The sequence below is a fragment of the Tachyglossus aculeatus genome, chromosome X4 (genome assembly GCF_015852505.1).
Source record: "Tachyglossus aculeatus isolate mTacAcu1 chromosome X4, mTacAcu1.pri, whole genome shotgun sequence".
NCBI lineage: Eukaryota > Metazoa > Chordata > Mammalia > Monotremata > Tachyglossidae > Tachyglossus > Tachyglossus aculeatus.
Genome location: NC_052098.1, coordinates 18,273,900 through 18,284,659, shown reverse-complemented (window position 1 = coordinate 18,284,659; position 10,760 = coordinate 18,273,900). Strand labels below are relative to the sequence as shown.

At 45.7% G+C, this 10,760-nt stretch overlaps 1 non-coding gene across 1 annotated transcript; it reads left to right on the top strand.

Annotated features, from left to right (window-relative positions):
• Positions 1-138, top strand: LOC119948363. Its single transcript, XR_005456764.1, has one exon. It is a non-coding gene; the product is annotated as a small nucleolar RNA SNORA7 (small nucleolar RNA).
• The last annotated feature ends 10,622 nt before the right edge of the window (positions 139-10,760 follow it).

The window sequence follows — 10,760 nt, the reverse complement described above, 5'->3', positions numbered from 1 at the left end:
CCCCTCTCAGGGTCGCACCTGGAGAGTTGCCAGTCCTCTACCAGTCTCGGCTACGGGCGGGAGAGTCAAGCAGAGGCCTGTTCATTCCATTCCTAGCTTGGGCAGTGGCTAGCGAGCGGAAGGCAATCTGCTACAAGTCAAAGCTCACCTACACTGGGCAGCAGCGGCATGGGAGAGAGTCGAGAGCGGAGACTCAGGTTTACTGTGCGGAAGGAGGCAATGGTAAACGACTTCTGTAGTTTTACCAAGAAAACTCTATGGATACACTACCAGAACGATTTCAGGTGGAGAGTGGGGTGTTCCGGGGCAGATGTGTCCGTGGTGTCGCTATGAGTCGGAAATGACTCGACAGCATAAGACAAGACAATCTAGTCTTGTCTAGTATAGTGCTAGTATAGCACCTGCCTAGTATAGTGCTCTACACACAGAAAGCATTCAATATCATTGATTAATTGATTGATTGTTAAAATCCATCAGCCCAGGAGGATTTGCTTGAGACACAGCAACGAAGAGCCAGCTGCTGCAGTGTAAAGCAGGAAACAAGGATTAATCACACTCCCAGGAGCACTCCACTAGCCAGAGGACCGATTCGAAAATTCAAATAAATTGCACCTTTTAAGCAACTGCTTTTTTCCTGCACTGCTTTTCAAGGCATTTTTCGTCGCAATGAAATATGAATGAATAGTTCTATCTACTTCCCACAATTTCCTCGCACGAAGTAAAATCTGCAACCTACTCTTCAGCTTACACTGCCACCCAAATTGCAGTTAGAGTGACTGAAAATGCTCAAGTGATGTAATTCCCTGAGGAAACATGTTAGTATTTGGGGTCGATCAAATCCCTAACACTGGAGAAGCACCTGTGTGATTGGAAAGGACATCCTATATGTTATCAATCAGAGAAGCAGCATGGCTCAGTGGAAAGAGCATGGGCTTTGGAGTCAGAAGTCATGGGTTCTAATCCCGGCTCCGCCGCTTGTCAGCTGTGTGACTTTGGGCAAGTCACTTAACTTCTCTGTGCCTCCGTTACCTCATCTGTAAAATGGGGATTAAGACTGTGAGCCAACCGTGGGACAACCTGATCACCTTGTAACCTCCCCAGCACTTAGAACAGTGCTTTGCACAATGGCACTTAATAAATGCCATTATTATTATCAATTCTCTTTTGACCCTGAAGGCAAATGATTTCTTCTGTTCTCTAGGCAAATTCTATTTTGAGTCTCTAACCGGGCCAGAGCAATGACCTTTTGGCTGTTTTTATCTGTACATGTGAAGCCGTCTTTCAGAAGTGGGGGTGGAAGTCATTTTATTCTTTTTTTTTACAACTCTGATTTCAGTCCTTCACAGAAACCACTTAGGAGAACAAAACCCCACAAAGTAAAAATCATGTTCATTAGGCACATTTCTACATACACAAAGAGATGAAGATATCTATTGTTGTACCAAATAAGCACCCCATTACTACTCTTGTGGATCCCGTGAACTTTGACACTTGGATTAAAATTGCTTTCAAAATTTTTAGTTTGGAAATTTTAGTGGATCAAATCAGTCATATCAAAACACCCCACTTAAATCTTTGACAGACAGCACACACACACACACACACACACACACACACACACACACACCCTTTGAGTGAGATATTTTATTGATGTATGCGAGTATGGTTGATAAGAGCAATGTGTGATTGACAACCCCTTCTGCTTTTTGCTCAGATAAAGATTACCCTTGTTTGCCCACAGGGCTTGACATTGCCTTGGTTTCTCCCTCTTGGTGTCATAATCCTGAAGAACCTCTGCTCCAAGACAGTCAGATCATTTCTCATTCTTGCATACCAGACTCAAACCTAACATGTCAAAACCAGAACTCCTTATCTTCCCACCCAAACCCTGTCCTCCCCCAGACTTTCCCATCACTGTAGATAGCACCACCGTCTTTTCTGGCTCACAAGCCTATAACCTTGGCATTATCCTTGACTCCTCTCTCTCATTCAACCCACATATTCAGTCTATCACTAACTCCTGTCAGTTCAACCTTCACAACATCGCTAAAGTCTGCTCTTTTCTCTCTATCCAAATTGTGACCGTGTAAATCCAGCCACTTATCCTATCCTGCCTTAATTACTGTATCAACCTCGTTGCTGATCTCCCTGCCTTCTATCTCTCCCCACTCCAATCCATACTTCACTCTGCTGACCGGATCATTTTTCTACAAAAATGTTCAGTCCATTTTTCCCCACTCCTCAAGAACCTCCAGTGATTGCCCATCCATCTCTGCATCAGACAGAAACTCCTCACCATCAGCTTTAAAGCACTGAATCACCTTGCCCCCTCCTACCTCTCCTCACTACTCTCCTACTACAACCCAGCCCACACACTTTGCTCCTCTAAGCCAACCTATTCATTTTAGCTCAATCTCATCGATCTCACCACCAACCTCTCACCCAAGTCCTGCTTCTGGCCTGGAGCACCCTCCCTCTTCATATCCGACAGAAAATTACTCTCCCCACCTTCAAAGCCTTATTGAAGGCACACCTCCTCCAAGAGGTTTTCCCTAAGTGGTTGTGCCATTAGCCTGCTGGGTGACTTTGGGCAAGTCACTTCACTTCTCTGTGCCTCAGTTCCCATATTTGTAAAACGGGGATTGAGACTGTGAGCCCCACATGGGACAGGGACTTTGTCCAACCTGATTTGCTTGCATCCACCCCAGCGCTTAGTACAGTGCCTGGTGCACACAGTAAGCACTTAGCAAATACCCCAATTATTATTAAGTGGCAGAGCTGGGATTAGAACCCATGACCTACCTCCTAGGCCCGTGCTCGAACCATTATGCCATGCTGTTTCTCTACTATTCCATGCTGCTTCAAAAGTCTCTAGGGAGCTGTGGCTAGAGGGGCAGAGTTTCAGGCTCCTTGTGATTCCGAGTCCGCGGCATACCCGTTGCCAGATCAACAGCTCCTGCAACCATTAGCTTTCCTGAGGTTCTATGAGGCCTCATGCTGCAGGTGTTGATATTCTTCCCACCAGGGCGGTGGAAACCAGGATGGGATGAAATCTCCTTGATAACGCAGACGGAAGCCGCTGCCAGTTCCCGGGGTGGCAGCACGGCTGGTGCAGAAAGTAGGCTGGGGGCAGGGGTCCTGGGTGATGGGGAGGGAAGGCGGTTCACTCAGCTGCCTTGGAGGGGGGCGCCGAGAGCGTCGGGAAGCGAGGCTGCAGTTCCTGGGTGTTTCCCTCGGCCACAGTGAAGAGCCTTGGTTCTGGGACTTTGGAACCAAGAATCCATTCCAAGGAATTGATTGTGGTACTAGTGGTTCCCACTGGGACACACGGGGCAACAAGCAAGTAGGTGGGTGTGAAGTGCATTTGAAGGTTTTTTATGTTCAGGCCCCAGTGACCATGGCATAGTGCCATGACCCAGCAGGCCATTGCCCCTGGGAGCCACTGTGGACTTTGCCACTCAGGCTGGCCATAAAATTTTAAAATTCCTCCCAGGCCTGGCCCCTTCACAGACAGCCCCAGGTGGTTCTTCAGGCAGAAAGCTTCACCACTGGTGGCATAACCCCTGCAGGCAGAGCCAGATTAGAATTCAGGTTTCCTGATTCCCTGAACAGTGCCCTTTCCACTGGACCAATATAATGATAATAATAACGGTATTTGTTAAGCGCTTAACTATGTGCCAGGCACTGTACTAAGCGCAGGGGTGGATGCAAGCAGATCGGGTTGGACATAGTCCCTGTCCCATGTGCGGTTCACAGTTTCAATCCCCATTTTACAGATGAGGAAACGGAGGCCAGAGAAGTGAAGTGACTTGCCCAAGGTCACACAGCAGAAAAGCGGCAGAGCCGGGATTAGAACCCATGATCTTCTGACTCCCAAGCCTGTGCTCTATCCACTATGCCATGCTGCTTTTCTAATAGAGAAGCTTCTTAGAGAAGCAGCGTGGCTCAGTGGAAAGAGCCTGGGCTTTGGAGTCAGAGGTCATGGGTTCAAATCCCGGCTCCGGCAATTGTCAGCTGTGTGACTTTGGGCAAGTCACTTAACTTCTCTGGGCCTCAGTTACCTCATCTGTAAAAATGGGGATGAAGACTGTGAGCCCCAGGTGGGACAACCTGATCGCCTTGTAACCTCCCCAGCGCTTAGAACAGTGCTTTGCACATAGTAAGCGCTTAATAAATGCCATTATTATTATTATTATTAATAGTGGGGATGAGCGGAAAAGAAAGGTGAACACTGCAACTGCCCTTAGGCTGAATCCTTAAGTCAGGTACTTTCTGCCATAGCTGCCAAAGGGTATACTAGCCTTGTTGATTCAGCATCACTGGAAAATAGCCTTCCCAGTTGTTGGGGTGTTGGGGGGGGGAGGTTTAATGGTATTTTTTAAGCACTTACTATGTGCCAGGCACTGTAGCAACTGCTGGGGAAGATACAAGTTAATCAGGTTGCACACAGTCCATGTACCATATGGGGCTCAAAGTCTTAATCCCCATTTCACAGATGAGGGAACTGAGGCCCAAGGTCACACAGAAGACAAGTGGTGGAACCAGGATTAGAACCCAGATCCTTCTAACTCCTAGGCCCATGCTCTATCCCCTAGGTCACGTTGCTTCTCAACACAGATAGACAAAATAGGCTTAAAACCTCAGAGGGACAGAGGAATCCGGGAGCAAGCAGGAGCAGCTTTTATCCCCAGCCTAACGTGAATGGAGCAGGATGGGAGCAGGGACCCTTAACAGCCTAACATTGGACTTCTCGTTTGAAGATCTTTTTAATATATTGCTCCTCCATAGTCAGTGCTGCACTTTGGGAACGTAGAGTATGAAAAAGCCAAAGCTTCTTCCTCTCAGGCTAAAGCACTCTAACAGATGCTACCACTAAGGTTTTCAAAATGTCTATAAACCCCACCGGGATATTTGAAAATACATTTTCACCAGCCAAATCAATCAATATAATTTATTGAGCATCTGTACAGAGTGCTATATTAAATGCCTGGAAGAGTACAATACAACAGAGTTGGTAGACACGTTCCCTGCTGACAAAAAGCTTACTGTCTAGAGGGGGAGACAGCTATTAATATAAATAAATAAATTAGGGACATGTGTAGAAATGCTGTGGGGCTGATGGTGAGGGAATAAAGGGTACAAATCCAAGTGAAAGGATGATGCAGAAGGGAGAGGGAACAGGGGAAATGAGGACTTAGTAGGCAAATGCCTCTAGGATTGCGGTGAGATATCAGGGAGGAAAGATAGCAGGGGGCAATGCGATCGGGCACTTTAAATCAATCAATCAATCTTATTTATTGAGCGCTTACTATGTGCAGAGCACTGTACTAAGCCAATGGTAAGGAGCTTCTGTTCTTGAGAAGTGGGGAAACATGGACTGAATTTTTTTTTCTAGAAAAATTGGGGAGAGACAGGAGGCAGGAAGGTCAGTGAGAAGGCTGATACAGTAGTCAAGGTGTGGTAGGACAAGTGTTGTGAACCCCATGCGGGACAGGGACTTTGTGTCTGACCTGATTATTTTGCATGTGCCCCAGTGCTTACACAGTGTTTGGTACCAAGCAGGTGCTTAACAAATCCTACCATTATTACTATTATCATTATTATTACGCTCAAATATGGCTGGGTAGAATAAGTTGAACAAGACTGGACATAATACGCTGTCCTGCTTTACTTGGCCATAGGGAAAGTGTGAGAAAAGTTCTGTTCAATTTTGACACAATCAGCCCTATATCACCTTGGAATAATCTTAAGACCTTGATAAACTTCTCGGGGCTTTGAAACATTTTCACTAGTTGCCCAAGGTCTACTAATGGGGTCAAATGCCTTTGTAAAATCTATGACAGATTCTTGCATTTGGCCATTCTTCATGGCTTTAACTGCAGTACCCACTTCACTTTTTTGGAAGGAAAGCCATGACTTCACATGGTGGTAGGCACGCTATTCTTCCTCGCTAGTGGTAGATGTGTTTAAAGAGATCATTGGAATAGTAGTAGTAGCAGTAGAAGCAGTTGTAACAGTAGTATTAAAGGTATTGAGCATATAATGATGGCATTTATTAAGCGCTTACTATTTGCAAAGCACTGTTCTAAGCACTGTCCACTGGTGCAGTGTACTGTACCAACAGGAAAGTATCACAGAAATATAAAACAGGTCCCTTGCCCACAGGACCTTCCATTTTAATGGGAGAGGCAGATCTAAAAATATTTAAAATAAGGGGATCAGATGAAATTGGCATATGCACCTAAGTGTTGATGGAGCCCTTATATACATAAACGCTAGAGGTTGTTTAATATGAGTTGATGTGACTTGAGTTTGCGAAAGCCTTGTCGGATTAAGGCTTTGAAGATGGGAAGAGCCGTGATCTGTTGGATTAGGATAAGGAGGGAGTTCCAGGGTGGTGGCACAGCACGATCGAGGGGACAGAGGCAGGAGACTCAAGAGCGAGGTACAGCTAGGTTAGTTAGGGAGGAATGAAGGCTGGAGTAGCTGGAGAAAAGGGCTGACATAAAAGATGGGGAGGGTTGGTGGAGAGCCCTGAAGCCAATACTGAGGAGTTTTTGCTAGATGCGGAGGGATATGGATATAGTCCCTCTAGACTTTAAACTCCTTGTGGGCAGGAACACCTCTGCATAAAAAAGAAACTCCTTATCAAGGGCTTTAAAGCACTCAGTCACTCCATTGTTGCTGCCTTTTTTCCTTTCCCTCATTTCCCTCTCCCCACTTATTCTCCTCTTCCCTTAAGCCCTTGCCCTGGCTCATCCTTCTTTTTCTAGCCTTGCCTATGTCCTGCACAATGTGATCCGACTGACTAGTTTCTGTTCCTATCCTTGACCCCATTCTGGATCTCGTATCTGTGCACAAAACTGCTGGTTGGGGGAAGGGAAGCTTCCCCCCCACACCCTTAGCTCTTTCCTTTCTTCCTTCCTTTCCTTTCTTCCCTCCTTTCCTTTCCTCTCCACCCACTTCTCTTTCACAACACAGATGGGAGGAGAAGGAACTGGAAAACTCAGGGCAGGAAAGTAGGAACTCTACAGATTATAGTAAATCCTCAGAGGAAAAAAGCAGAGAGTCAAAAGAAGTTATCAACAGATTCTTAACAGATTACCTCATTTTTCTAATTTAAAAGAATCTCTGTCATACTTGAAGAAAACGCCAGTGGCAATGAAGTTTCAGCAAAATAGGCTGATGAAGAAACCATGGCATTTGGCCACACGTACCCATAGACATCCTTTGTCAGCCTACTGTTTCGTTTTTCTAGCCTGACACCATTTTCGTTTTTGCCGTCTTGTTGCAAAATCGTCTGGGGCTTTGATAATTCATACTTTGGACCACTGTACCTCAAACTGGAGTCCACAACTGTGAGCATCACAACTCATTTAGCACAAATATCAAAACAAATGTTTTTAAGAAAGTGGGAGATCTGATCTATTGAAAGGCTCAAAGCCGGAAGAGAGAAAGAAAATCAGGTTTTTCTCTTGAAACGCATTGTGTTCACTAAGCTAGGCCTAGAGCTTTTTCCTATAGGTGACTTCCTTGCCTCTTACTGGTTATTCCTTGACTGCATCTTGTGAAAGGCTAGTAGGGTTATTTTGTTGCTTAAATTTTTTCTTTACTGTCAACAATCTATTGAGAAGGATGAAAAAAGTTCACACCTTCTTGCTTTGTTTTCTGAGCTCAATCAGTTCGGTGCTTGTGGTGCAAATTCCAGTGGAAGAAATGCTGTTCTGTGAAAATAAAGTACAACAAAACAGTTTCGTCCTGCCTACAGAAAGAACAAAAGAAACATGCTAGCTTTTCCCCATTAAATTCCAGCAGAAGAAACATTGATCCTTGAAAATGGAGTGCAATAAAACAAGTGCATTCTGAGTGCAGAAAGAACAAAAGACGGACGCATACATGCTAGCTTCGCCCCATTTCCTTTCCTATAGGTGGAAGGGAGGGAGGGAGGGAGGGAGGGAGGACAAATGGGCTGATTGCCCAGGCCCTGCTCCAAGCCAGGCTCTATACTTAACTTCTCCGGGCCTCCGTTACCTTACCTGTAAAATGGGGCTTAAGACTGGGAGGCCCATATGGGACAGGGACTGTGTCCGACCTGATTAACTTGTATCTACCCCAGCACTTAGAACAGTGGTTGGTACATAGATAGCACTTAACAAGTACCATAATTATCACTATTACTATTATTATTAGGCACTCTGCCGATTTGGGAATGGGACACAACAGTGGTAGTAGCAACAGCAGCCACGACCCTTCTGCATCAGCGGGCTGAGGGTGGCTGGACTTCTCCAGTGGAAGGAGCAGAAGGGGTTCCTGGAAGAGCTGGGCTACTGGCCACTACTACTGGGTTAGTTGCTGCTATAATTCCCCCTTCTAGGGACTTGTCCTTCCTCATTGAAATTTCCCAACCCTGGGATGTTTGGCCAACACTACCCTGTCCTTCTCCTTGCCCCCCGTCCCCCCCCCCCATATACACTCCCCCCTCCCCCAGCAAGCCAGCCCCTGTAGATAGAACCAGCCTGCTGTCTTTCCCCGCCTCCAGTCCATACTTCACTCCGCTGCCTGGATCATTTTTCTACAAAACTCTTCAGTCCACGTTCCCCCTCTGCTCAAGAATCTCCAGTCGTTCATTCATTCAATCGTATATTTATTGAGCGCTTCCTGTGGTCCTGCATCAAATAGAAATGCCTTACCATGGGCTTTAAAGTACTCAATCGCCTAACCCTTCCTACTTTACGGCCCTGATTTCCTACAACCCAGCCAGCATGCTTTGCTCCTAACACCAACCCACTCACTGTAACTCAATCTCGTCTATCTCACCGCCGATCCCTCGCCCACATCCTGCCTCTGGCCTGGAACACCCTCCCTCTTTGTATCCCACAGAAGATCCCTCTCCTTACTTTCAAAGCCTCATTAAATGCCCATCTCCTCCAAGAGGCCTTCCCCAACTAAGCCCTCAATTCCTCTTCTCCCCCTCCCTTCTGCTTCACCCTCGCACTTGGATTTACACCCCTTATTCACCCCTCCCTCAGCCCCACAGCACTTCTATGCATATTGGTAATTTATTTATATTACTGTCTGTCTCTCCCTCTAGGCCATACACTCATTGTGGGCAGGGAACATGTCTACCAACTCTGTTTTGCTGTAGTCTCCCACGCATTTAGTTCAGTACTCTGCACACAGTAAGCGCTCAATAAATACAACTGATGACAAAGTATACACTTTCCACTGCTGGTGATTCGCCATCTCTACTAGGCAATGACCTAGATCATTCAGGTCCCCTACTAGTTGGAGGTAGTGGTTCCAACTAAAGATTTTAGTTGGAATATCTAGAAAAGTGAGGTCAGTATATTTTTTAGTTCTGAATTACACAGATAATCTGCAAGTGTGCCCAGGCTCGCTGGAGGTGAAATAAAATATCTATTTTCCCAGTTATGACACCCCATCAAGCCACCAGAGCACTCCTAGGGATATTTGTTTTTCAACAGGCAGCCCTCAGACTGACAACATAATACACTGTTTTCTGGAACCAATTAAAACAAACCACTGTAAATCAGAACTAATTTTCCCATAGGAACAGTGTTATAAATCAGGGATTGGCTTCTTTAACTAAGATCAGTTACCCTATTTTTGCTAAAATTTCCCTGAATTGTGAACTCAATTATAGATGAGTAATGTGGTTACATTAATCTATTAATATTGAGTCACAGATGTTCCATGAGAGATAGCTGACTTCTATTCAGTGGGCATTAAAATGATGTGTCAACCCTCTCATCTCACAGTCCCAAGACTCCACTTCCCACCACCCTCTTTAAACTTTCCCCCGTCACCTTTTATCAACAGGTTTCTCCATTTCTTCTCAGTTTCTGTTCCCTCCCCCTAGACCCTCAGCCCACAAACCCTACCCCCCACCAGACCATAAAGGTTAGTGTTGGAAAGTCCAAACAAGTCTGCTGTAAAAGTGAAACAGGATGGAAATGTGGAAATGTGGAAAGTACTCTTCATTAACTCAGAGCCTGAAGTCGAAAACAGCTTGCATTTCATTGATTTCATTTGTAAATATGGAGCAGCACGGCCTAGTGGAAAGAGCAGAGGCCTGGGAATCAGAGGACCTGGGTTCTAATCCCAACTGCCATGTGCCTGCTGTGTGACACTGGACAAGTCACTTAACTCCTCTGCACCCCACTTACTTCATCTGTAAAATGGGGATTCAGGAGCTGTTCTCCTTCCTATTTAGTGAGCCCTGTGTGGGCCAGGGACCGTGTCTGTGTCTGACCTGATTTTCTTGTATCTTCCCCAGCTTTTCCAAACAGTACTTGACCCATAGTAAGCACTTAACAAATACCACAGCTGTTATTCTATCTGTACCCTTATTTCTGTTTTTATTGTATCTTTATCAATGCTCTGTTTGTCTTCCCCATTATATTGCAAGGTCTTTGAGAGCAGAGATTGTACCCCGTACACCTCCCAAGTGCCTAGTACGGTGATCTACACAGAGAAGGGGCTCCTTTAACGCTGTTGGTGATTCATGCATAATTCTGTGTAATCTTGTCTTTCTCTTCCTCTTAGCTGGAGCCCACTTTTTTTCTCCTTTACCATGGTGACTAATCTTCCTCAGCCATTTATCTTGTTTTTCAGGAATTCTAGTTTTCAGTCATCACATTGTTTGCGGCCACATTTCTACAGGGGGCAAGTCGAGAACACAGTACCTAATGAGCCTATGTGGGGGTAACTGTTCGTTTGAGAGCAGGGGCATTAGTTGG